Source organism: Wyeomyia smithii, chromosome 2 (assembly GCF_029784165.1).
Source record: "Wyeomyia smithii strain HCP4-BCI-WySm-NY-G18 chromosome 2, ASM2978416v1, whole genome shotgun sequence".
In the NCBI taxonomy this organism is placed as follows: domain Eukaryota; kingdom Metazoa; phylum Arthropoda; class Insecta; order Diptera; family Culicidae; genus Wyeomyia; species Wyeomyia smithii.
Genome location: NC_073695.1, coordinates 122,081,691 through 122,109,349, shown reverse-complemented (window position 1 = coordinate 122,109,349; position 27,659 = coordinate 122,081,691). Strand labels below are relative to the sequence as shown.

Genomic DNA, 27,659 nt, shown 5'->3' with positions numbered 1-27,659 from the left:
CCAATCACGCTCCTCCCCGCTATGTGAGTTTCCTTTTTTATTATGTTCGCTCAATATGACAGTGCACGACTTTTAGTACCTGGTTGCAATTGTGGTCCAACAGTAGCTTTCTTCTATATCGTTTTCAAATACCTGAATTTCTGAGCTGCCGATCAATCACATCCCCTAAAGTCCTTCTTGAATCTCATCGAGACAATCTGCTAGACAGAAAGATCTTGGCAGAAGTATCAAAACTAGGTTGGTTTGACACTAATTACGATCCTATCAGTTGCAGACGAGAATTCTAACCAAAGCTAACAAGAAGACTATATACCAGGAACAAACACTTAATAGGAAGCAGGAGGCGTACCGGCGTAAAACTAGACCATAAATTAATCTCCCGTCGCTCGCTCGACTACGCCATCAAAAGTTTGTCATCAATGAAAAACATACCTCCTGACATGCTACCTACCCAGAGATACTATATACCGGTCATAACGTGGAAAAACTGCTGGTCAAGAAAAAGATATCTTTTTTACCTTTTTCGTGTCAGTTCACCTACCTCACTCGAAATGACCATCCATGAAACCTCGACCTTTCTTACTGCCTCCTGCGGTACAGGTCTACCATAAAGATTCCTTTTTGTGTAGGCTTTCTTTTTCACTTCCTTCTTCGCGGTTTCGTACCTTCGCTGCTAGGTTCAGCCCGCAGACCGAATTTTGAAGGCATTTATAATCCACTAATTGTTTGGCGCCATCCAGTTTTGAGCACGCAGTTGACGATCGTCTCCGTTATCTTTAGATTTTCTTTCGACTGGGTTATGCCAATGTAAAAGTTTCATTTCCTTCTTCCTCGGAAAACAGCACGGAATGGAACACAGATTTGTATAAGATCAGTAACTTGCATTGAAAGGCGGAAGGCCAGAAAAATACTTTTTTGTTCTACACTACAAATCTTTGCTATTCATAGAAAATTTGAATAGGTGATTTTTGAATTCATTGCCTTATATGACAGATTTTTGTCTATTTTAGTCTATAAAAAATTCAATTCATCTGCCGGAGTTTCCTTTTTCCCTTTTGTAAAGCAAGATTTAGTCACATTTCGTAATAAAAACGCTTTAACGAGACATCCATTGAAAGCGATTCAGTTGTGTTGCGAAACTGCGGCAAAATCCACAGCAGGATAAGCTTAGGGATACCCATCCATCAACCGTTGATACGTACATCGAGCAACACCATTAAAGTTTAAGATTTTGCTGACGCGGTTTAGTGTGCTCTAAAGATGATCGCTCGGTACGTGAATGTGAGTTAGATGAAACAGTCTCAAGATTTTTGCCTCTCATTTCCCGTATGGGACCACATTTTTACTGTCACCGGCGTGTTGATGTTGACCATACAAATAAAATTATATTAGCTTTTATTGGTCATTTTGGTCCTTCGCTGTTCGCTTTTCCGGCCTCGAGACATCGACATGGGTGACCGCAGTTGGGTCGAAACAATCGTGTCTGGCATGGGCTGCTTGTGAAGTTGTATTGGTAGAAGCAAGGGGATCCGCATGTTGACAGATCCGAGGCTTTCGAATTGGTATTATAAAAATCACATTTTTATTCTTTGATTAATTGGTGCTGTAAACTTTGCGACAGATTTCGGATGTTTGAAACATAGGGAGAAAATAAAAGCCTAACCTTATCGCGGGCAGACATCCGAGTTGAACAAGATGGGAGAGCGACAACAAGCGAGAATGTCATTTTTGTATGAATTGAAAGTTAAAGGCATCCGCCTGGCCTCGTTTAGAGAAATCTACGTTTATGTATTGTCTTCTCATAGATCAAAATAGTAAACTTTTTATATTTTATAAGATGATTAAAGCAATATATTATTTTTCGGTCTATTAAAGGATTTACAAAAAAAAAATGTTTGTCCACTGTTTATTCAAAGACAAACAATCAGATTATCACGCCTTATAGAATTATTAAAAAATGAAGTAACTGGCGATTTCTTTCAAATCTTACCAGTCCAATGTGTGTGTTTGTTTAACTCAAGGGTACTAAGATCTCTGAAAAACATAGGTATATGATGAATATTATTACTGTGTTATTCACACTCAAACCATTAGACCCAACATAGAAATCGATTTTATAGTAATTACTGTGCCTTTCTAGGAAAACATGTTTGAATAGGTATGAGAGTCTGACTATAACCATGTACGAATGCCACTCACTGAACGTATGATAAATGGAAGATAAATCATGATTTTTCCTCTCGAAAAAAGTCTCTCAGAAATGCGAATTCGGCAACACTTGTATTTAATTTACCCTCTACTTCATTCGCGCGAAAAAAATGTAGTTTAAGTGAATCTACACCAATGAGGAAAGTTTAATTCGTGAGAAGCAATGAAGAAAGTGTAGTAGTTACACCGCATAAACAAATTCAATTACAAAAGCAGGAATTGCGTCTAAATCCCACGTAAGAAACCTGTAAATTCCAAAATCTCTGTAAAAGACTCTGCGTAAAAATTTACTTAAGTCTATTTTCTCATTTTACCACAGAAGATCAACACAGTGGTCGCAGTGGTCCAAATCTTACAAAAAAAAATCTTCTCATTTGCACAACTTGTTCGGCTAGCAATCTAAGCTGGAAATTACAAAAGTATGATTTGAAAGGCATCATTACCGCTTTTCATCGCCTGTGACGATTATCGGTGCCAAAAAAACTCGACACTTTTGGCCATTACATCGATACCGTTGGTATTGAAACAAATACACAAAAATAAACATGGTGTTTTTTTTCTTTCTCCGTGTTGAAGTTGCAAATCAACATGTGCTTTTTTTAATTTTATTATATGTTGATTTCGTAAAGAAACTTCATAATTTTTTATATGTTGTTTAAGTAAAGAAACTGCATTTGGTTTATAAAATAATTAACCTCTCAGGAACTGAAAATTAATCCTTTTTGCTACGTTTTTCATTATAACTTGGCAAAATTACTCTAACTCTTGAATTCCATTACAGTGCTTTTTCGATTTTATCACGGTCAAAAAACATCCTCCCGTGAATCCAACAAAACTGTGGACTTGGGGAAATGAAAAACATCAGTAGTTTTTGTTAGATTTCAATGGCATTCAACAGAAAATACTGACCTCCACCATTTCCTCGTATCCACAGTCTCGCTAGATTCACCGGAAAGTGTTTTTTTGACCGTGATAAAATCGAAAAAGTACTGTTTATGATTATGATTATATATTTTAAATTTCATCTGACGATTTTAATTAAATTGCTTTAAAACTAGAATAAAATTAAAAAAAAACAGGGACATTAGGGGGGGACCCTACTCTAGAAGGCCGAAAAATTCATTTTTTTTCAGGGGTTTAGAGTAAAGTGAAGTGTTCGAGTATTTTGGCTATTGATTATGGTACCGTCAGCCGGGATGAGATTGTGCCAGTGTGGGTGAGATTGAGCCATCCAACCCGCGACTTGTCAGCCATCTCTTCCGGGTCTAAAGACAAGTCTTTCTAGGTTTACTATTCGAGGAAACTTAGTCAAGAAACATTTGTCTTGTGATCGACTGACAAACAGTGGGTTTGTATGGCACAATCTCACCCTCGCTGGCACAATTTCACCCCAGCTTACGGTATATTTGAAGATGTGCTCTGCATGTTGTAAATGCAAATATAGTGAGAATCATGCTGTTGACAGCTGGGAACATGATAGCTCTCTTTAAATCAGTTTTTGTTAGCATCTACTGAACCGATTTGGCTGAAATTTTTTTCAACATGTAAAAATGCAGATCCCTAAAATATTTTTTAACAAATATAAAAACATCAACTGCGACAATGCGTTTTATACTGATGGGTCACTTCTCAACGGGTCCACTGGCTTCGGTATCTTCAACAATAATTTTACCGCTTCCTACAAGCTCGATAATCCTGCTTCTGTTTACGTCGCAGAATTGGCTGCAATTCAGTATACCTTAGGGATTATCGAAAAAATGCCCACGGACCATTACTTCATCTTTACGGACAGTCCAGTTCCATTGAGGCTCTCCGATCGATGAAGGATGTAAGGCACTCTCCGTATTTTCTGGGGAAAATACGGGAACATCTGAGTACTTTATCCGAAAAATCTTCCCAGATTACCTTAGTGTGGGTCCCTTCTCACTGCTCGATACCGGGCAACGAGAAAGCGGACACTTTGGCTAAGGTGGGCGCAACAAACGGTGATATTTATGACAGATCAATTGTCCACAATGAATTTTTAAAACTTTCACGTCAGAGCACACTTGTCAACTTGCAGACCTCGTGAGATAAGGGAGAACTAGGAACGTGACTACACAGCATCATCCATAAGGTATCCATCAGACCTTGGTTTCAGGGGTTTAATGTAGGACGAGACTTCATTCGTGTGATGTCTCGGATTATGTTCAACCACTACGGGTTAGACGCACATTTACTGCGTATTGGGCTCGCGGACAGTAATCATTGCGTTCGTAGATTGGGGTATCATGACATTGAACACGTAGTTTGGGTGTGTGCTGAATTCCGTGGCGCCTGATCTCTACTTTTGGATACCCTCAGGGCCCGAGGAATACAACCCTATGTGCGAGTTCGTGATATCCTCGCTCAGCGAAAGCTACTTGAAGAGCATCAAGGTGCCAATTTAACAGCGAAACTAGTCTCTGATAAAAGAAAATCATGTTAATTTTAGTATAGATTTCGTTTCACCTCGTAGTCGGCAGCGAGGATAAACAATTTGACGATTTTAGCACCAAATGCTACTTAATTGATATCTCGACGATACTTTCGACAAGCAGATCTATATCTAATAGGACACATTACTTGCGTACTTAAATGGGCGTACGTCCTAAGCAAAGCTGGGTTCAGGGGGGTGGCATGACCTTCGGATCTCCACAGAGGCTCACTTCTCATGACTAAATGCAAAACAATAAAATCCAGAAAATTTTGTGACACTTTAAAATAACTGAAGTTTTGAAGAAAAATTCGACAACTGTCTGCCACCAATTCCGCGGGCATCCGGTGCCCTGCAGATCCAGCTCCATCACATCTCGCTCATTGCTCGTCTTCTTGTTCCTATTGGATTTGAAGCGAACACCAATTTTACAGGGTAGCTATCCGGTATTGTAGCCACATGCCTTGTCCAACGTATCCTTCCAGCTTTAGCCACTTTTTGTATACTGGGTCCGTCGAAGAGGCGCGTAAGCTCGTGATTCATCCTACGTCTCCTGACTCCGTTCTCCTGCACACCGCGAAAGATGGTTTTTAGCACCCGACGTTCCAAAACTCCGAGCGCTCGCAAGCCCTCCTCTAGCCTTATCCACCTCTCATGCCCGTAGAAAAAAACTTATTTAGCTGGTCTCAGTTACCAGAGAGCCGAGCTTCACAAACTCGTCCAATTCCTCGAATTTATCGATTGCTACCGTATTGCCTAAACATGTCCTGTCGTGCTCTGACTAGTGTAACATATACTTTGTATTAGACGTATTAATCCTCAATCCGATCCTATTTGTTGCACGTTTCTGTCAAATAAAATGGTCTACCATCGTCTCGAATTTCCTACCGACTATTTTCACACCATCCGCAAAGCAAATAAATTGACCTGATCTGTTGAGAATCGTGCACCGCATTTTTTATCCCTCCAGTCTAATAATAATAGCGCAACGTTAAATATTAGCCAGGAGAGACCATCACCTTGTTGAAGTTCCCTGTGGGACTCGAAGAAGTCCGACGTTCCACCCGAAATGCTCACACAACACTTAACATTTTCGTCAAGAATTTCGCATAGCTCTTGTCGGTTTATTGTGTCGTATGCGGTTTAAAACCCGACGAAAAGATGATGTGTGAGATTTTCAACTCGCGACACTTTTAGAGGATCTGCCGCAGTGTAAAGATTTGGTCAGTCGTAGACCGTTCTTCATTGTTGCTCGCGCTGCGTTCTTCTCGTGCAATATCTGTCGGCATTATTTGTCAAACGTTTCCCAGCACTTCTTCCGCAGCACTACATATAGTTGTTTTAACGGCGTTCCAGCGATCCTCTATAGGGGCTTCTTCAGGCTTCAGTCAAGATTGTGGCGAGATTGTGGCGGGCCGACCATTGCGGGCGAAGGTACCGTATGTTATTTACAACGAATAGTTTTTGGCGTATTTTAACCGAATCGATGTTAACGCCTCGATGTGCTCTGACATCGATAATGTCCAAGAAGTTACGACCATCTATTTAAAAGTGGTCGATTTGTGTGTCTGTTCTGTTTGGGGATCTCCAGGTGAATCTATGGCGGAGGCTATGCTGGAAGAAGATGCCACGTATGGCCATGTTTTTTGAGGTGGCAAAATCTATTAGTCTGAGGTCATTTTCATTCATCAGTTAGTGTGCATTGAATCGTTCAATCGCCAATATTTTTTCTTCTGGCCAACCTAAGCGTTGTAATCCCTGTTGATGATCTTGATATCATGTTTTGGGCAGCGGTCGTATTCACTTTTCAACTGTGCGTAAAATTCGTCTTTGCGTCCGAGGTATTCTAGGCGTGATCGGCCACCACCCGATTACCCGCTTCTCCATCTCGCTCATCACTATAAAAACTGTTCTCAGCTTATTTGTGCTTCTACAACTCTAGTAGACCATCTCTGTACATACGCTCCATCGTCCCTGTGCAGCATATCTTCTGCAGCGCTACGATGCTGAACTTGCGGGTCTTCAATTCCTCGAAAACCATGTTTCAAGCATCCAATCGTTAGTCCGTTTCCGTTGTCTAGGTCCTAGCCAATGGTTTCGATCCGTAATTAATGTTATTGCGTTCATTGCTATTGCTTTTTTAAAGGTGCTGGCTTACAAGGCCAGCAATCAACCGAATTATGTCGCAGAAAAGTAGTGCCATTGTTTAAAGTCCCGGGCACTACCAAGACTTAGTATGAACACTGCCAACACTACGAAGACTTGGTAAAAAAAGTGTGACCGGACTTTTTTGTCACCGTGTAGATTTGCATAAAGGATTCACATGGATTCTCGTTAGGTTGCAGGTCGACATGCCACGGAAGTCTTCTTAGCGCACGACGAATAAACTTTTGTGACTAAACTACCGATGGAAATTCGAGTACTGATCAAACTAGGGAGTTATAAAAAGCACGTAAGCAGCAAGGAGTTTTACCTGAAGCACGAATTAATCCAATAGCTTTTGGTCGGTGTCATTTCGTATGATAGGGTAGTTTTTCAAATCACGGGTTTCACGTCATTGAAAACCAAAAATCAGTTGATCCAAATTGCTCCTCTGAAGCACACCAGAGTACAGGATTAAGCTTCCAGATTTTTCAATCCGACTTCCACGTAGAGCTGTCTGTTGCTCAAGTAAACGGGAAGCCAGTTGCAAATGCTATTGGAGATTCCAAGATAGTTTAGCTAAGTAAGAAGGTTGTCCTAGTTAACGATGTCAAACGCGGCCCTAATGTCGGTGTATACTAAACAATTCAATAAAAAATATCTCAATTTTAATTTATTTTGAATGGCATTCTTCATTTACCTGTAACTTTGAACAGATGTGCTCATGGGTTGAAGATGTCATTTTGTGCTATTGGTATGTTTTCTTGGAATCACGACTAATTAGTGAAAAAAGTTTCAGAAAAAATGTATTGATGTTAACAAATATTTTTAAAGCCTGAACGATTTTGATCGGTTTGGCGTATTGGGCAAAGTTGTAGATATTTTTTTGTCTTTTTTAAAAAAATAAACACCATGAATATCATTTTTTTTTCTTTTAACAATAAAAAATTTCAAATATTTCTAATTATTTATCTCCCAAAGATCATTTCTCAAATTTTCTTTTTTTATAAAAATTACAATAGATTAGCTGAACATTGATGATTATCTGATCATGGAAAAATTAGAAACAAAACAGATAAAAATTTTCAGAAAAACAGCAAAAGTATAACGATTTTAGCAAAGTTGTAAAGTTGACAAAAGTGCTGAATGTATTTTCTATATAAGCTATAAAAGTGGAATATAGAGCGCTCATAATTTTATTGTCAGAATCCCAATTGCTCTTTTTCTTTCCATCATTAGTAAGACTTGTTATCCGCCTACGTGCTGTGCCAGCATCCTGTAGTAAATGAGAAACAAAATTAGCCACTTGGAGAGATGATAAATGCAAAGATAACGGCAGGAAATTTCAACCCAGTCGTCGTAAATTTGGGACTGTGAATATTTTTTGTAACTTTGGTTAACAAGCATAACAGTAACATTTTCGAAAATATACTCTTATTTTTAAAAACACATCTATTCCCAAATAGTCTTGAAATAAAAATAGAACAAATCTAATCACAAATAGTCTTGAAAATGAAAAACATTTTTTACTTCTGTTAAACAAGGTTTATTTGACACGGTAACCATATTATGGATACGCAGTGTTCGAACAAAGAGTGACAAGGTCTGAATTGGGAACGTTTAAGGGGGGACCCTACTCTGGAAAGTTGAAAAATAATGAATTTTCGTGATATTTTTTTCGGATGTTTAGAGAAAGGTGAGGTGTTCGGGCATTTCGGCTATGGATTAAGGTATATTTGAAGATGTATTTTGTGTACCGTGGGTGCAAATATAGTGAGTATTACGCTATTGGCAGTGTTTTTCTCGAAACCATGTTTTTTCAACTGGTGGTAAATTTTTCTCAGCATCTACTGTACCGATTTTGCTGAATTTTTTTTTTAACATGTAAAAATGGATTATCTAACTTGTTACGTAGCCGTTTTTTGGTATCTGAGCTTTTCAATGTTTTATGATTTTTTAAATAGTGATTTTTCATGAAAAAAAAAACAATTTTTTTACTAAAATGGCCGCCATTTTGGCAATTTTTGGAATTTTCAAAAACGGCTACGTAACAAGATAGATAATATGTTTTTATATACGGAAAAAAATATTTCAGCCCGTTCGGTCTACTAGAAGCTGAGAAAAACTTACCACCAGTTAGGTACTGATTTAGAGAGAGCATCCACGTTCCCAGCTGCCAACTGTGTAATACTCACTATATTTACATTCACGACATGGAAAATACATCTTCAAATATACCTTAATCAATAGCCAAAATAGCCAAACACTTCACTTTACTCTAGACAGCCAAAAAAAAAATATGAAAATTCATGATTTTTCGACCTTCTAGAGTAGGGTCCCCCCTTAACTCGATACACGGATCGCTTTGCTTGCTAATTTTTAACTAAGCCTCTTGATTATCCTCTCCATTAGTAATTCCTTTGAATTTTTAAACTGGCGATCAAACCGTTGCAATCCCCGTTGCAAGACTGATAATTCAACATTTCACTGCTTACATTACCATGCCCGAACAAACCACAATGGGAATAAACAGCTCATCAATTTTTTAGCACCGGACCAAGAAAATACGGCTCTGAAGGTATAAATGACTCGGACTTCATCATGCGGCTCATGGCAACTAAACAATAAGTAAACAACACTCCCCATGCCGCCGTTAGATTCATCCCAATAATTTTATTCGGTCGTTTCCAGTTAATGTTCCTGTTTTATGCTTCCCATTAATCTTGCAGCCTATACGCGGACCATTCTGCCTTACAGCAGCAACAGGATGCCTTCTGGTCGTATCGCAGGAATAAAGTTTGAGCCGTGCTCGTAAATCTGCCCGACTTTTTTTTAAGGAGCCGAATTTAGAGTGCGCAACAAGTGTGTAGGTCTAGTTATGAGCCACTTGCTGTTATGGAAAGCTTTTACAACTCTATCAAGAATATTTTATTGCATTTGAAATTAAATATTCGCAAAATTATAATTATTATTATTTGGAGCAGTCAAAATTACCCTAAAGTACATTGAGAGCCTGAACACATTAGAGAAAATAACCATAAAAGCAAAAAAGTTGACAATCCGCACACGTCGTATAATTTACACGAATTCACGAGTGCGTGATTTATAGCAGAAGCCCCATTAAACCAAATTACTCATATTCATTTAGCTTCATCTACTTTCTTCCGTCGTAAAAAATTCATAAAAAATGCTACGCTAAGTTGACTTTCCTCGTCATTCTGTCGCTTCATGTTCATATATACTCTTTGTACATTGTACATACGACGGCCAAATTGTGTACATACGCACCGGCTAGAAAGGACGCCATTCAGTAACACAGCACAGAAAAAAGGAACCCCACTTACACGGTTGAACTTGTGCCACATCATCTTTTTCCCAGGGCGTATTAACGGAACAAAAAATCTCAACGATACTAGAGAACTGGCCCGCTCACTGTGCGATGAGTGCTTCCTACAAGGGCCGCACGGGCACAGCAGGCGAGTACTTTTTTATTTGCGGTGAATTGAGTCGGGAGGCGCATATGTTCGCATCCTTAATATCCTCACAGGAGTCATAGCAGCCATAGTGTTGTAGGCTGAGCAGAAGTGAAGCAGCACGGTTGATGAATTTGTGTAGAAGATTTTCAGAGGGAGCGAAATCCATCTGCTCTGCAACAAACGAAATGGAAAGTGCAACCATTTTCCGTCCCAAAGGCGAACCTCAAATGGATATCACAGTGCAAATGACATTTATCTTCAATATTTTTACTTAGAAATAAAAACAAATTACGAACTATCCACATTCCGTTGAATTACAAACACTAGGTCTTTGTTTTCAAAACATTTATTTTTTTTAAACACTTAGGACAGTAACGCAATTAATTTTATTGTGATTAGCCAAGAAAATTCACCATTCCCTCGTATGAAAGTTTCAATTATGATTTTACCTTTGGCTAAAGAAAAAAATAGGCTTGAAATGAACTTATGTGTATTCTTTTCAAAATTGAAAAGTTTTAGGGGAGGCTGTTCAGCGTTACCGTTACGTAATTGAAGGGGGGGAGGGTGTATTACAGTTTACAGTGTTGCATGACTTAATTGTGATGATGCACAAAGACGAAATTGTCAATATTCCGTACGAGATTTTCAATAAAAAACCTAAATTAATCAACCTAGCGGTCAGACTCAGCCTTCCTCATTCAAACTTGTTATTTGTAAAAATAGATTTACAGGAATGCCAAAATCCAATAAAGGTATATTCACTCTTTGGGTTCTAAAATATTGATATTGTAATTGGAGTATAAAATATGAAATTTTACGTAATGTTAGTGCTTAAGAAATAGCGAAATAATAGAAATGACACTTAATTTCGAAAGATTTAATCATGAGCGATACCGGGGACGTTCAAATAGTACGATACCACATTTAAATGATGTTGAGGCCATATATATTGATCAAAGCAGGTATAGTTTTAAATAGTCTTTGAATTACTTTTCTTTCCAAAACTTTCGAACCTCATATCAAATTGATATGAAGTTTGTTATTTGTAAATTTGAGAGATGACTCGTTTGTATGACACTAGTTATGTTCAAATAAGTCGTGTAATACTTGAGATAATATAATTTCGTTGTTTTTCTAAACAATCTAATACATAACGGTTGCTTAAGTTCGATTATAATCAAATGAAATGAGAACGTATAGGGCAGCCAAACTTTGAAATCAAGTGTTCAATCATAATTCATCAGTTAATCCTTAACTAGCCCGTTCATCTGATATCAATATTGTTCAGATCGGTTGTGTAGTTTCGAAGATAATGAAGTTTCGGGATTTTCACATTTCGATACATTACAGACGAAGTTACAGTCCGATTACAGCAAAATTCAATAGAGTGTTATGAGGCAGCTAGACCTTTCATTTGACACTAATTTTGTAGAAATCGGTTCAACCATCTCGGAGAAAAGTGAGTGAGTTTATGTAGTCTTCGGAATATGTTTCTTTACATAGCTGGATTTCACATTTTTGAACATAACAGGCAAAGTAATAATCCGTTTGCAAAAAAAAATCAATAGGGTCTTATGGGGCAACAAGACCTTCCATATGACACTGATTTCATGAAAATCGGTCCAGCCATCTCTGAGAAACATGAGTGAGATTAAATAGTCTCCAGAACACGTTTCTTTCTATTACCTCTAAACAACAAGTTCAATCTTCATAAAATTCAAAAGTTAAGGGTTTTTTTAGGTAGCCCGTTCATTTGAAATTAATTTTGTTCAAATCGGTTGCGTAGTTTCTGCGATATTGATGTTTCGTGATTTTTACATTTTGATACATAACCTCTAAACTAAAAATCCGATTACAATAAAATTCAATAGAGTCTTATGGGGCAACTAGACCTTTCATTTGCAATCAATTTCATTGAAATCGGTTCAGCCATCTCTGAGAAAATTGAGTGAGATTGGGAGAGCGTTACACACACACATACACACACCCACACACATACAGAAAATGCTCAGCTCGTCGAGCTGAGTCGAGTGATATACGACATTCGGCCCTTTTGAGCACTTTTATACCTTTAGTTTTTGCAGTGATTGCTATACCTTTCTAGGAGAAAGGCAAAAATACTGATTCAAGTGAAAACCTGTCTATTTTAAGGAACAGAAATTTAGAGAAAAGTTTTAAATGCTGATATGTAGTGAAAATTTTCTGCTCTCTGACCAAATTATTAGAGTATTACGATAAAACATGACTGATTTGACCTTCTGTTTATTCGACCCAGACTTTGTAACCAATCCTACAGGCGACATTCATTAATCACGCAACGCAGGGGTTAAAAAACCCTTTCGTCTCCTCCTGTTAAAATGTACCATGTAGCGGGGTAAAATTGATCAATTTTTATAACAATTTCCAATTAACTAGCTTCATGTACATTTTTTCCGAAATAGTGGAATTTTAAAACAAGTACTGACATGTGCTCCAGCAAACCTCTTTGGCTATTGGTGAAATTTCTATCGTCTACTTCATGAAATAAATTCGATAATTCTATAAGGTACTATGAGATAAATTGAAATCCATACATTCTTTTGGCAATGTACTTTTTTTCGATATGTTCAAGATAAATGATGATTTCTGTACTAAAAAATATCATTTACAGTTAGTTTGGAAACGAAAATAACGATATTTCGATAACGTTAGATCGATTTCAATTCGGTTTGTTGCAAAAGCTCAAAAACTAGCTCTGAAATTAAAATCTTTGTGGTTTCCTGCGAATTCATCAGTATTTCTTTAATGGTATGGAATGATCATTGTTGAACATTACATTTTTGAGCTTTTATCCAACTTTTCTCATTTCTCCAAATTTAATGTAATTAACCCTCAGCTAAGATTACTTTAAGTAAATTTAATATTTTTTTTTGTTATTTGGAAACTTGTTGGATCGAATTTGATTGAGTTTTGACTGAGTTAGGAGAATTTTTCGAAAATATCAAAAATTGCACCGGGCATGCAAGGGTTAACTTTGACAGGTATGTGAATTATGCAAAAATTGCGTTTAAGGACACGTTATCATTGCCTATTGTTGATCTTTTGTTTAGTATTTTTTATCACGAATTTTCAGGTGATCAATTCCACCCCATTCCACGGTACTAACTTTTTTACCAAGATAAATTATGAATAATCGTTAAGTTTTCGTTTACAAAAAAAAAAGATAAAGGGTTCTTTTTTAACTTTTTTTTAGAGAACCCTGAAGTTATAACAAAACTTTTCATAGAAAGTCTAGGATGGAGTAACGAAGACTAAATATTGATAAAGAACATGCATTTCAAAATTCTAATGCTTGTTGCTGGAGAACGACAAACAAGAAAGTTTATTTTCAAAAAAACTGAATTTTAAAAATATCACAAAAACGGATGCAATTTATGAAGAATAATTTATGATGAATAATTTATAATTTGAAATTACCATTATAATCATAATGCATTGTTGTAATTTTATTATTTGTCTAAGGTTTACATTAAAAAAGTTCTTTAAAACTTACATTTAAGTAAAAAATCGTCTTTTATTTCTATATTCTAAGCTTTTTATCTAAAGTTATGTAATAATATCATGTTTCAACGAAAAAAAAACACATGTTTTTTGTATAAATTTATTGTTGTTTTCTTACTTTTCAAATTAAAATTCAAAATAACTTGAAACCAGATGCATTTATTCGTACATTATTATAAGTTTTTGGTTGGAAATATTCATACAAATCTTCCGAAGTCATTAGAATATAAATATTTTAAAAAGATTGAAATTGATTTTTTTTAATACCTAACCTTTGATAAAAAATTATTTTTCATTTCTCCATCATGAACTTTCACCAAAAATTTTGTTAAAACTTTAGGTCTTTTCGAAATAAAAATTGAAATATTCAACTCTTTTGTAAGTTAAAATTTGTTTTGCTTCAAGGAGTAAATGTAGTGATGAAGAAAAAAAATTAAATTAACTGAAAATATGATAGTAGAAACTACGAAAACTATAGTTCAGCAAGTGGGACGTGAACCCACAACTTGTAATCATCGGTCAGATGCGTTTCCGTTACACCACCGTAGAACGTTGAAGATGTAGTTCTAGAAACGAGTTTTGTATCGCTTATCCAATTCTCGCACTTCGTACATTCACTCAGCAAAGGCTGTTATTTATAGCTGGCTTATTCATAACATATTTTGATGAATATTTTTTTAACAATCTATTTTTTTTTTTTTTTGTAATGCATTCTCAATTCCCTACGATTCATTCGCAGACAGTTTTTCAGTACAACCAAAGCATTCTGAGCTACAATGCTTTGAAAGAAACGTATGCCAAAACGCTTACGCCCTTCTAGGAAATGACTCTTAAGAAAAATTTGGCCACACGCAGAAAATACTCAGTTTGCTATGTCAAATACGTGTGCAAAGTTTTATTCAAATCGAAAATGGTCGACTGAATTTATGCAGATTTTCAAATAATTTGGTGTGGAACGCTCTCGGCTAATCAGAGCTGAAACAAGACCTTCTCCAACACAGACGACGCAAAAGTGTAAAAACGATTTGACTTTATAAGCAGTTGGTTGTTGATGTTGTTTTGCTCGCTCCAGTCCACAAGGGCATGCTTACCGCTTAACTCTCAGTAGTCACGTATATTGGCTAGCATGCAGAAATTTAGTCTTCATTGTATAACCGATCACTGCAGCAAGTGGCTCCAGGTTACTGGAAACTAACTTGACCAGCAGCTGGCAGAGCAGCAGCTAATTTTAGCCCAGCAATGCTGAGCAGGAGACTCATTCGATCGCAGCGTTCCACAGCATTGCTGAACATGTTCGGACATGATAGTACTTTTGTCCACATCTGTCGTGTTGCGTTTGCTTTCAGCCTTTTGGCCACTGTTAATAGCTGTTAATGTACCAGTAAAGTGTGTGTGTGTGTGTGTGTGTGTGTGTGTATGATTATTATATCTTATTTGTGTGTGGAGCATAGAATAACGAGAAAACTAGCATTATCCTGTGTTATCTGTTAATGGAAATCCAAATCAATCCAATCAATGAAAAATTTCATTATCACTGAGATAGGCTATCGTAATTCTTCTCAAACCTTACGGTCCAGTCTTCTAAGCAACCTTTTCCACCAATTTTTTTACGATATATTACAATATACGTTGCATGTAAGACTTCACTCGCTGCATTTGCATTTATGTGAGGTTCAGGTTCATTGAAGTCCTCTCTACTTATCCTCTGTTTGGACTCATCACTGCGACCAGAGAATTCGATCTGTTGTGATGCCCAGGTGTTTTCTGTACTCTGCACTTCATGTTATTGGCAGTATCACTAATGATACGCTTTTCATTTATACTCCCACCTTTCTACTAACACATATGCCGAATCTTCCCCACGGCGCCCCAGCCTCAAATGTCTAATTGGAAACGCCACTGTTTTGTTCATCGCTAACTAGGTAAGGATTTAGTTTTATTTTCAATAGAGCCTAATACTTTTTGGGATTGACTATTTGCGACCAGACATCCAGACATTTGCGACCAGACATGCAAAGAAATATTGCAAAATTGACGCATGGACTTTGAATTACTGAAATGAAACCATCAACTTTCGCATACCGTATGATGGAAAAATATATATCTGGCAGCTCTTGTCACATTTTGAACATCATGTATACAGGGGTTTTAAGATTATAGCTTTGAAAGTTCTTTTGGATTGGAGTAGGGCAACAGTTGTAGCCCATACGCATTGTACCGTGGAATAGGGTAAAATTAGTCAGTGTGGTGCAGTTATCACCAGAAAATTCGTGATCAAAGAGATATTATTATTACAACACTATGTAATGTTTACGTGTCCTCAAATACAATTTTTACTGAATTCCCGTATCTTCCAATGTTACCCTTGCAAACCCAGGCAATTATAGATATTTTCATAAACTTATTTTTACTTTATCTGAACTCAATAAAATTTGATCGAACAGCTTCCAAAACACCAAATAATTATTAAATTTACTTACAGTGAACTGAACTGAACTGATTACAGCCTTATCAAAGTGTCCGCGCCGACAAACGATGAAACCAATGGCGTAAAGGAGGAGTACTATGAGCTCCTTGAGAAAACGTATAGCGAGTGCCCAAAACACGACCTAAAGATCGTCATTGGAGTTACGAATTGCCCCGTTATTGGTAGGGAAAGCCTTCACTCTACCACCAATGACAACGGCTTGAGGTTAGTGACCTTCGCCGCCAACACGTTAGTAGCAGCTAATCGTGTGACGCGTCAGATGCGAGAGAAATACCGGGAGGCAAGAGCTGCCGAAAAGAGGCTTCACCGCCGTAAGAAACATGAGCACTACGATCGCGTCACGGCGGAGGTGGAGAGTTGCTTCACCATGCACAACACGAGGAGATTCTATAGAACGATTAACGGAATCAAGAACCGGACCGTGCCAGTGCCTGCCATGTGTGATGACAGGGAGGGGAACCTGATTACCGATAAATCGCAGGCGTTGGAAGCAACATTTGGAAGTGATATTGCGGAAGGTAGGAGAGTCATCGAGGGGAACCCACCAACATTAGACGAGGTGAAGAATGCTTGCAAATAGCTAAAAAACTACAAAGCCACTGAAAAGGACGGCTTACTTGCCGATTTTTGCAAAGTCGGGAGCGAGCGGGTGTGTAGTGCAATTCATCAGATTATCCTAAGAGTATGGTCTGAGGAACAACTACCTGCGGACTGATTGGAAGGACTCATAGCCCTATCTGCAAGAAGGGACACAGACTCGACTGTAGTAATTACCAAGGCATAACCCTCCTCAATCACGCTTATAAAATTCTCTTCCGTATCCTATTCCAGCGACTGAGGCCGTTGCAGGGAACTTTTGTTGGAGAATACCAATGCAGTTTTCGAGTGGGACTATCTACAACAGACCAGATGTTGACCTTGAGACAGATCCTCGACAGTTTCGAGAACACAACTTGCAGACAAATCATCTGTTTATTGACCTTAAGACGGCATACGATACAGCAAAACGCAACGAGCTTCGGCAAATAATGCTTCAAGGGTTAACATTAAAAGATACGGGAATTCAGTAAAAATTGTATTTGAGGAACATGGTTTTCCAACAAAACTAATTAAACTGTTAAGTGTGACGCTTGAGGGTTTCACATCATGCGTCAGAACAGCGGGCAAATTTCGGACGCGTTTTTGACGTTCGCCTGAAGCAAGGTGACGGGCTATCAAACTTGCTGTTCAACATAACTTTGGAAGATGCATTACGATGGGCAGGTGTGCAGAAGAGCGGCACCATCATCACGAAGTTCCACATGCCTCTATGCTTCGCAAACAACATTGATATAATTAGTATTACCCGTAGAGCTGTTGAGGAGGCCTTTACGGCTCTCAGAAAACAAGCTGCGAGAATTGGACTCACCATAAACACTGCCAAAACTAAGTACATGGTGGCTGACAGAAACCGTGCTATTTCTGCGGGTGTTTGGTGCTGCGGAGATGGATGAGGATACTTTCGAAGTGGTCGACAAATTAGTTTATGCTGGTACTCTCGTGACATGTGACAACGAGGTGAGCCGCGAGGTGAAGAAACGGATTACGGCAGAGAATATGGCTTTTTGTGGATTGCGTAGCCAGCTTATGTCATGTAGCCTACAGATCCGTTCGAAATTTGCGCTCTACAGATTGCGCTCTACAAACATGAATCGTGGACGTGGAAGGAGGCCGATCGACGAGCACTTGGGGTCTTCGAGCGCAAAATCCTGCGATCGACATTCGGAGGCAAACTAGAAAATGGGGTGTAGCGCAGACGCATGAATCATGAGCTGTACGAAGTATACAAACACGCTGATATTGTCAAACTAATGAAACACGGCAGGTTACAGTGAGCTGGCGATATATCACGGGTTGCGGATGAGCGACCAGCAAAGATAATATTTAGCAGAGAATTGGATAGAGGCCGACGACTTCGAGGCAGACCGCGCACGCACTGGATGTGTGCTGTCTACGAGGATGCCAGAGCAGCGGGGTGTAACCTGCACGGTGGTAATTTCAACATCGAGTGGAAAATTTACCTAGTTTTGGGTACTTCTGCGAGAGAGTGTATAATTGAAAATTACCCGCACTTGGACACTCCCACAGCAGCGTTCTCACCACTGAATATCGTTCATGTAAATTTGTTTAAATTCGATCGTTTTTTCGTTTGTGAACGATATTGTCGCGTTTAGTAGGGTCGATAATTTTTTTTATTGTATTGGTGAAATAATGTTCAGGGTTAGATAGGACGGAATTTCCCTCTAGCTGTGGAAAGGTGATGTGCTGAGCGATTCGACTTCACGGCGGGTTTGTTGTGGTCGGCAACAGAGGCAGCCCCCGCGAGATAATCAGTTTTAGCCTCGATCTCGTTTGTGTCCTGTGAGTCTTGCGAAGGTTGTTCCGCGGATACGTGTAAGACCAGCGAAGGTTGTTCCGCTGGCCTGTGAGTGCGAGTGCTACAGGTGCTTGGCTCGCCGGATAGGGTAAGCTGCGCTATTGGCTACCCCTGGTTAAGTGCCAAGGAGCAGGAAAAACACCGCCCCGCCGAGGACCATTGCAGCAGAAGCGATCGGAGGGTGCTTCGAGCTGCAGGAGCAGCAGAAAGCCGCCCTAGACGACCATCCCGGAAATTACCACCAACGACAGCTAAGGGAAAATCAGGAATGAACGCGATAAGTTTTTCGTTTCGTTTATTTTGATTGTTTTTCGTCAGTGTTCTAGCAAAAGTCCGAAATCCTATAGAGGTACACACCGCCCTGTAAAATAGGGCCTGCCGGGCAAATTAAGCAACACTAAGGGCATCTTCAGCGGTGGTCCAAATCGTTGTTTTTTTTCTATTTTTTTGGAACAAACTCAAATTCACTGCTGCACCAGTGGTGTAAATTTTGTTTTATACCAGATCTAAATTGAAAAAATTTGAAACTGGTATACGTTTTGGTCTATTTTTGTCACTTTTTGGAACAAGAAATAGATTGTTCTAAAACCCTTCGTACGCTGCTAATAGGTGGGTGAAATGTCATATTTTAATTGAATACCTCAATTTTAGCTATTTCCATATAAGCGTTTTGCTAGTGTTGGGGAATAAACAAAACAAAGATTTTTTATGACAATTCACAATTGATTTTTGTGGCTTTTCTGAAGAAGAATATGAACAGGTTTGTCGTTTTTGGCTTCAAGGAAACCGACCAGCAAAAGGGGGAATTCTGAAAGACCATAACCGTAGGTTCAACTACTTGGTTTGCAACCATCAGCCACCAGAATGACAAATATGTTGGCTATTTGTTAATCGCCTTAATTATAGTGGGACTAGAGGAGACCTTGAGAGGCCAGAAAAATGTTCCTCGAAGACACTGAACTGAAAACGTTCAAAATGCTGGAATGACATTGCGCATTTCGTTTCGAGCAACTCGAACAAAACTAAATGATCGCTGGGGGCGTTATGTTTCGTTTTTCGTATTTTTTCGACTTTGCGGGTTAGATGAGCTGCAGGACAAATGACAATGACAGCTCCTTTTAAGCTTGAAGCATAACTGGCAGTATGTGACCTACTCGAAAACAGCGAAAATCGTTCAAATCGAGCTGCGCAATGTCACCCAATATCCTCAAAATCTAACTCAAGTTTGAAGAACTGCAAGATTTTGGAGGATTTATGAGACGAAAACGGAAGATGTAATATGTAATATTGTAATATTTTTCGCTATCCTCCGAAGCCCTACTTGTGGCAGAAATTTTTCGATCATACCAATCCATCCTGAGAAATGTCACTGACGCTCGGGTCAAACCGTCAAATCCATAAAGTCTTGTAGATACAAAGTGTCTTGCCAAAGTAATCGTTTAAAGTGCAAAAAAATTAGCGAATTTCCGTTTGTTAAATATTAAATGCTTTTTATTATAACAAGTCTCATTAACTGATAGCAAAATTGTTGACAGTGTGACAGATGTCAGCGGTTTAAAACAACAAGATATACAACACCGGTACGGAGAACGAAAAGTTGGTCTATATTAGCTGGTTTTATTCAGGTTTCGCTGGTGTAAATCTAGTATAAAGTTGTTTCAAAAATAGACCGCCGCTGAAGATGCCCTAAAAGTAGCTGACTGCCTTCTGCAGCTGGCTATATTAGTGTTTAGGCTAACCCTCACTTATAGAGTGTAAGGGGAGACTGGAAAGGAGCAGCCTAAGACCGAGTTTTGTGGTGACGCATTCTGGATTCGGCATGGGATCTCAAGGATCTGTCGCCATGAAAACAAACCGAAATAAAATCGGTCGAACGATGATCAAATGAGCTTGGAATAATATTTTGTAAGTCCATAAATCATTATTTACCATGCCAAATGACCGTTGCATTTCAACCATTTTAGATTTTAATGGAACTTTGCTTACGTATTTGACTTAGCAAACTGAGTATTTTCCGCGAATGAACATTTTTTCCAGACTTAGAGTTAATTTCCTAAAAGGGTGTAACCTCAAATAGGTTTTATTCAAAGCATTTTAGCTCAGAAACCTTTGGTTGAACAGAAAACCTTCGGTTTGATAAATATTTAAGAAGTTACAGTTATGTTCACGTTCACGGAAATTTTCAAAGAGCTTTATGATTTCAAATAACTTTCAAAATCAAATTGCATCAATGGAGTTTAATTATTTCATCAAAAGTTGCGAAAAAAAACCTGAAAATTCAATTCAAAATTTTTTCGCACTACTCTATAACTTTTCACCAAAAGTTTTCGGAATAACTTCAAGCTCAAAAGTAAAATAAACTTCAAGTGGAATTTCAACTCTCTTTTGTGTTTATTTACCTATGTTATTATGAACTTAAGTTGGAACGGATGCATATAAGAATATGATTATTACGAACTTTTTGATATGAAATGTCTATTTGAATCTTCAAAAAAAAAACCATTATAATATTGATGTTTTTGCACTGGTAACTGAAAGACAGGCCAATCGTTGAACTTTAGTAAGTATTGCCTGGGCTGTCGTTTCATTTACCTTAGGCCACCATACGAGGGCTGCGTAGGTTATACGTGGCCGAGCTATGGTGATGTAAGACCAGAAAGCTAATTGTGGTTTTAGCCCCCAGGTCTTGCCGAACTGCAAGCCAAGATAGCTGAGGTTGCCTTCTTGATAGCGTAGTCTAGTTGAGCTGTTTAGTTCAGCTTCTTATCCAGAATGATTCCAAGATATTTGGTGTTATTGCCGATGTCCAGTCTTACCCCATTTAATAGCGGAGGAGTAATCACTCCAATACGATTGCAACATTCGCTTGGCAAAGGGTATGCTGACGTTTCTGGCGGGGTTAATGTTCAGCCCTTCTTATACTAGAACTAGATAGAGTTGCATCACATTTTCCCAGAGCAATAAGGATTATCTGCGATAGCTTGGCTGGGAAAATGTCTACCATCAGTTTCATTATAGCATCAGGTGTTTTTAAAAAAGGTATTTAAGTAAAATTTTGGAATATATATAGTTTCGTAAGCTGTCAGTGGTCACGCACACGCCAAACGCAAGTTACTAAAACTGTCTTTTTTCCTAGCAAACTATGAACCTGAGGTACACCAAAATTTGTTATTTTTTTATGTGTAGCAACCACAAGTTACCATTGATTGCGTTTAGTCCTCTACACACTTCCTCTCGCCTGATACGGACCCATTGAAGTGTGAGGAAATCAGAGTGAACTGAGTTTTCACATTCTTAGGCAAACGTGTTATTATTCGCACATGGCTAAATGTTCTGATCCATTTGCATCGACAAAAACCGCCAAAAATATAATGCTTCGCTGAAAACAGAGGAAGATGATTTCGGGATGTAATAGGAACGCAGTGTCATAAATATTCAGCATGTCCCAGAGATTTGAAATTAACCAAACCACTATCAGTTGATTATGATTTAGTCCTGTAACATCATACAGCTTCATCAAAATTAGGTTGTTAAGAGATGGCATAAGACGGTACCCGACTATGAAAAAGTCAAGTACATGATGGGTTATTTAAAACAAGAGCTCCAACGTAATCCTTTAACTATACTATACCAGTCAATACATTTTAAATAATAAGATATTATGTATAAGCTTACACTATTAGTCATTAGTTTGAAACATGATGTCAAACTTGATTAACAGTTTATATTTTTGATGTTTGAAATATCGCCATGTAGTTTTTCGATTTTTCTCAAATCCAACATAGGTACTGTCCTACAAAAACCAAGCATTTGATTTGTTTGAAAAAAAAAACAGACAAATTTCGAAATCGACGTAAAAAACCACTTGAATTTTAAAATTCGCGTAGAAAACTTCATTTGCTAAAGGTTTTTAACCATTTCTGCTAAATACTTTCAAAAAATTATAAACAGAAGTGTTATTTCCATTTACGAACTGAGCTGAACATCAAAGAAATTTTTTTTTGGGGGGGGGGGGATTTGTTAGTAGCTTAAGTATTTATGATAAATATTAGTAAATAATGAGTATGTGTGTCCAATCACAAATGGTGACTTCTCAACACTGTTAGAAATTTGTAATTTTAGTTGTTAAAATTTGTTTGCTTTCGCAATTAGGACTTATCATTCGTAGGGATTTAAACCTACTTGTCAGAAAAGGGGAAGTAAACTTACAACTAACTTAATTGCTAACTTATTGGCTATAAAGAGAGCTTATCGTAGCAATTGAGGATTGCAACGGTTTTTGTCGAAAATTGTTAATAATTTTATTTGACATAGCTTCTAATGGTTCAACACCAGTAAGTCTATGTAAATCGAGTGTACCAAACCAAGGAGGACGCTTCAAAATCATTTTCAGAATTTTATTCTGAATCCTTTGGAGCGTTTTCTTCCTTGTTGAACAGCAACTTGACCAGATCGGTACAGCATAAAGCATTGCGTGTCTAAAAATTTGTTTGTAAATCAAAAGTTTGTTCTTCAAACAAAGTTTAGAATTCCTGTTAATGAGAGGATATAAACATCTCGTATATTTGATGCACTTGGCTTGTATACTCTCAATGTGCTCTTTGAAAATAAGTTTTATATCATAAATTAGTCCCAAGTACTTAACCTTGTCAGACCAACTAAAAATAACCCGGTTCATCTTGACAACGTGATTATTGTTTGGCTTTAGGAAAGAAGCCCTAGGCTTATGCGGAAAAATTATCATTTGAGTTTTAGAAGCATTGGGAGAGATTTTCCACTTTTGCAAGTAGGAAGAAAAAATATCTAAACTTTTCTGCCATCGACTGCATATGACACGAAGACATTTTCCTTTTACGGAAATGCTTGTGTCATCGCAGAACAATGACTTTGTGCATCCTGGAGGCAAATCAGGAAGATCTGAAGTGAATGTGTTGTACAGAACTGGACCCAAGACTGAACCTTGAAGTACACCTGCTCTGACAGGAAATCTATCAGATTTTGAATTCTGATAGACAACCTGCAGAGTTCGATCAGTAAGATAATTTTTTAAAATTTTGATTAGGAAAATTGGAAAATTAAAAGTTTGCAATTTCGCAATCAAACCTTTATGCCAAACACTGTCGAATGCTTTTTCTATGTCTAAAAGAGCAGCTCCAGTGGAATAACCTTCAGATTTGTTAGCTCGTATCATATTAGTAACTCTGAGCAATTGATGAGTTGTGGAATGCCCATGGCGAAATCCAAACTGTTCATTTGCAAAAATTGAATTTTCGTTTATGTGTGACATCATTCTGTTAAGAATAATTCTCTCAAACAGTTTACTTATTGAAGAAAGCAAACTGATTGGTCGATAACTTGAAACTTCAGCTGGGTTCTTATCCGGTTTTAAAATGGGAGTAATTTTTGCATTTTTCCATAATTTGGGAAAATATGCAATTTTGAAGCAGCAATTGAAAATTTTCACTAAAAATTCCATTGTGCTCTCAGGGAGATGTTTGATTAGTATATTAAAGATTCCATCGTCACCAGGTGCTTTCATATTTTTGAAATTTTTAATAATTGATTTAATCTCATTCAAGTTAGTTTCAATTATTTCTGCAGGTAAAAAATTCTGGGAAGAAATTAAATCAAATTGATGTGTGACTTCATTTTCAATTGGACTCACAAAATTCAAATTTGAGTTATGAACACTCTCAAACTGCTGAGCAAGTCTTTGAGCCTTTTGTTCATTGGATACAAGAAAACGTTCACCATCTTTTAAAACTGGAATAGGCTTTGAAGGTTTCTTAAGAATCTTCGACAGCTTCCAAAATGGTTTTGAATATGGTTTCAGTTTTTCAACTTTAGTCTCAAAATTTTGATTTCTCAGAAGAGTAAATCTATGTTTAATCTCTTTCTGTAAATCTTTATAAATAGTTTTAAAAACAGGGTCACGAGAACGTTGATATTGACGTCTGCGGACATTTTTCAAACGAATTAGAAGTTGAAGATTTTCGTCAATTATTGATGAATCAAATTTCACTTGAGCCTTTGGAACAGAATAATTCCTGGCATCAACAATTGCACATTTTAATGCTTCCAAAGCGGAATCAATATTCACTTCGTTTTGCAAATCAAGCTCATTATTGAAATTTCTCTCAATATGAGTTTTGTATCTTTCCCAATTAGCCTTGTTATAATTAAAAACAGAGCTCATAGGGTTTAAAACTGATTCATGTGATAAAGAAAAAGTTATTGGAAGATGGTCAGAATCAAAGTCAGCATGTGTGATCAAGTCACTACATACATGACTTTGATCTGTAAGCACCAAATCAATTGTTGAAGGGTTTCTTACAGAAGAAAAGCATGTAGGACTATTCGGAGACAAAATAGAATAGTATCCTGAAGAACAATCATTGAATAAAATTTTGCCATTGGAATTACTTTGAGAATTATCCCAAGAACGATGTTTAGCGGTAAAATCGCCGATTATAAAAAATTTCGAACGATTTCTGGTGAGTTTTTGTAAATCACTTTTGTGTGCATTGAAATGGTAAATATGCTGCGGCAATAAATAAAATCCCAAGTTCAGTTTGAGCTTCAATTCCCAAAGTTTCAATAACTATCGTCTCAAGATGGGGAAGAGCACGATGTTTGATTCGGCGATGAATAACAATTGCAACTCCACCGCCGGAACCCTGAATCCTATCATATCTATGAACCACGTAATTAGTATCATATTTTAATTTTATGTTAGGTTTAAAAAATGTTTCAGTAATAATTGCAATATGCACATTATTTACTGTTAAAAAATTTAAAAGCTCATTCTCATTGGCCTTCAATGAGCGAGCATTCCAATTTAATATTTTTATTGTTTTATTTAAAATCATTGCTAAATTTTAAATTAGAAACAATTATAATAGTAAAATTTGTGCCTATTTGAATGGCTTCAAACATTGATTTTGCCTGCAACATGGCGTTCATACGATCGAACATTGCCTGTTGCAAAAAAGAAAGTTTACCTGCCGTAATAGGCCCCAGGCAGTTGACATCAGAAAAAATATTTTCGGTAGCAATATTAGCTGGAGTAATAGGTGTACAATTATTATCTAGCGTGTTTGCTTACCCATATTAACGGTCATTTTCGAACTACCAACAATAGGCGGTATAATGTTCGAACTACCTGTAACCTGTGCATAAGTTAAACGGGTATGCAAAGGAGTAGGTAAACTATGCGTCACTGGTACGCTTGGAGAATTTTGTTTTGAAGTTGGTTTTAATTGAGAAATTGAATTTTGTTTACCTTGCCTTGCCTTGACAATTGCTAAACGGACTGGGCATTGATAAAAATTTGACATATGGTTGCCGTTACAATTCACACAGCGAAAATTTTTACTCTCTTTCACAGGACATTTGTCCTTTTTGTGAGAAGAATCTCCACAATTAAGACATTTTTGGTCCATGTTACAGAATTTGGAACCATGGCCATAACGTTGGCAAGTACGGCATTGGGTGATATGCTTTTCACCTCCGCCATACTTCCTATAAATTTCCCACTTTACACGCACATTTTACAAAGCATGTGCTTTTCCAAAAAAATTTAAGTTGTTAACCTCATTGCGATTAAAATGAATTAAATAATTAACAAGGGAAATTCCAGTTTTCTGACTGTTATCGCCTCGTGATTTTGGTTCATTAGAATTACTTGGGTAGGGGCTATGCCAAGTAATTCTGTTAAAGTAAGTTTGATCTCATCAACGGTTTAATCTTTATAAACTTAATAAACCTTGAACGGCTTGACGCTCTTCGTGTCATATGTAAATAATTTATACATCTTTTCAGTTAAATACTGAATAAGACGATTACGACCCTTTATAGAGTCGGCTCATAAGCGGCATTCGCCTCTACGACCAATTTGATAGGTAACTTTAACGTCAGAAACAAACGTTGAAAGTTCCTTTTTGAAAATATTGAATTCAGAAGAAATAGTTACCACAATAGGTGGAACTTTTTCCTTTTTTAAAGAATTGACATTTTGTATAGTTTCATTACTCATAACTTCTATTCCACCAGCTTCTTGCTCAGGCAAAATATCAAAAGGATTGTCACTACAGACACTCGTAGTGTCAGAAAGAGATGCCTCTCTTTTCCTCCCCGCAGCGATGCGAGGTTTCTTTTTCCGTCCAGCCATTTCAGGTGATACGAAAAAAGTTAAAACAAATGTTAAATTCAAAAGTAGGTAGTCTTGAGAAAGACTGATGGGAAATAACTTTCAGGTAGTCTTTAAAAGACACACTGACAAAACACAAACTTTGAAGCTATAGGCAGTCAAAGACCAGTCCACAAGCAACCGAAAAAACGTCTGATCTGTAGGACAGTTCAAGACGTACTAATCAAGGAAAAATATAAAACGAACGATCCTCAGACATTCTAAATAAGCGATTTTAAAATTAAAAAATACCGCGTCAAAAACGACTTTTCTGAAAAATCTGCGTAGAATCCGAAATCCGCATAAAAAAAACGCGTGAATTTAGAAATCTGCGTAAAAAGACCTTAGTGTATTCCCCTTTGAAATCCTTATACATATTTAAGGATTACACCACACATTTCAGGTTTAAAACCAGGAACAAGGGAACGCGGGGGACAGGCTTTTCATGCGCGTGTGAGGTTATACCGGAGTATCACAGAGTGATTTGAACTACCCAATAATGATTAGAAGTCGTCAGTACCCAGTTATTCTAGGCTTTGCCATGAATATTATAAAGTACGGAGGCAAACTTTTGCACGATGACATTTTGCAAATTGTCATGTTTTTCTCGATCACATTTGTTTTTGTTTGTTTTGTGAGTTTTACTTGAAATGTAACATTGAACTCTTATTTTAAATCATACAGCTCAAACTAAAATTATTCAATCATTAGAATTTTTTTCGAAAATGGTTAAACAATGGAAAAAA

General features: G+C 37.4%; 1 protein-coding gene across 1 annotated transcript in view; it reads right to left on the bottom strand.

The window, feature by feature from the left end:
• The window catches only part of LOC129722420 (homeobox protein araucan), a 173,472-nt gene that overhangs the window by 127,230 nt on the left and 18,583 nt on the right, over positions 1 to 27,659 (bottom strand). The window lies entirely within an intron of this gene.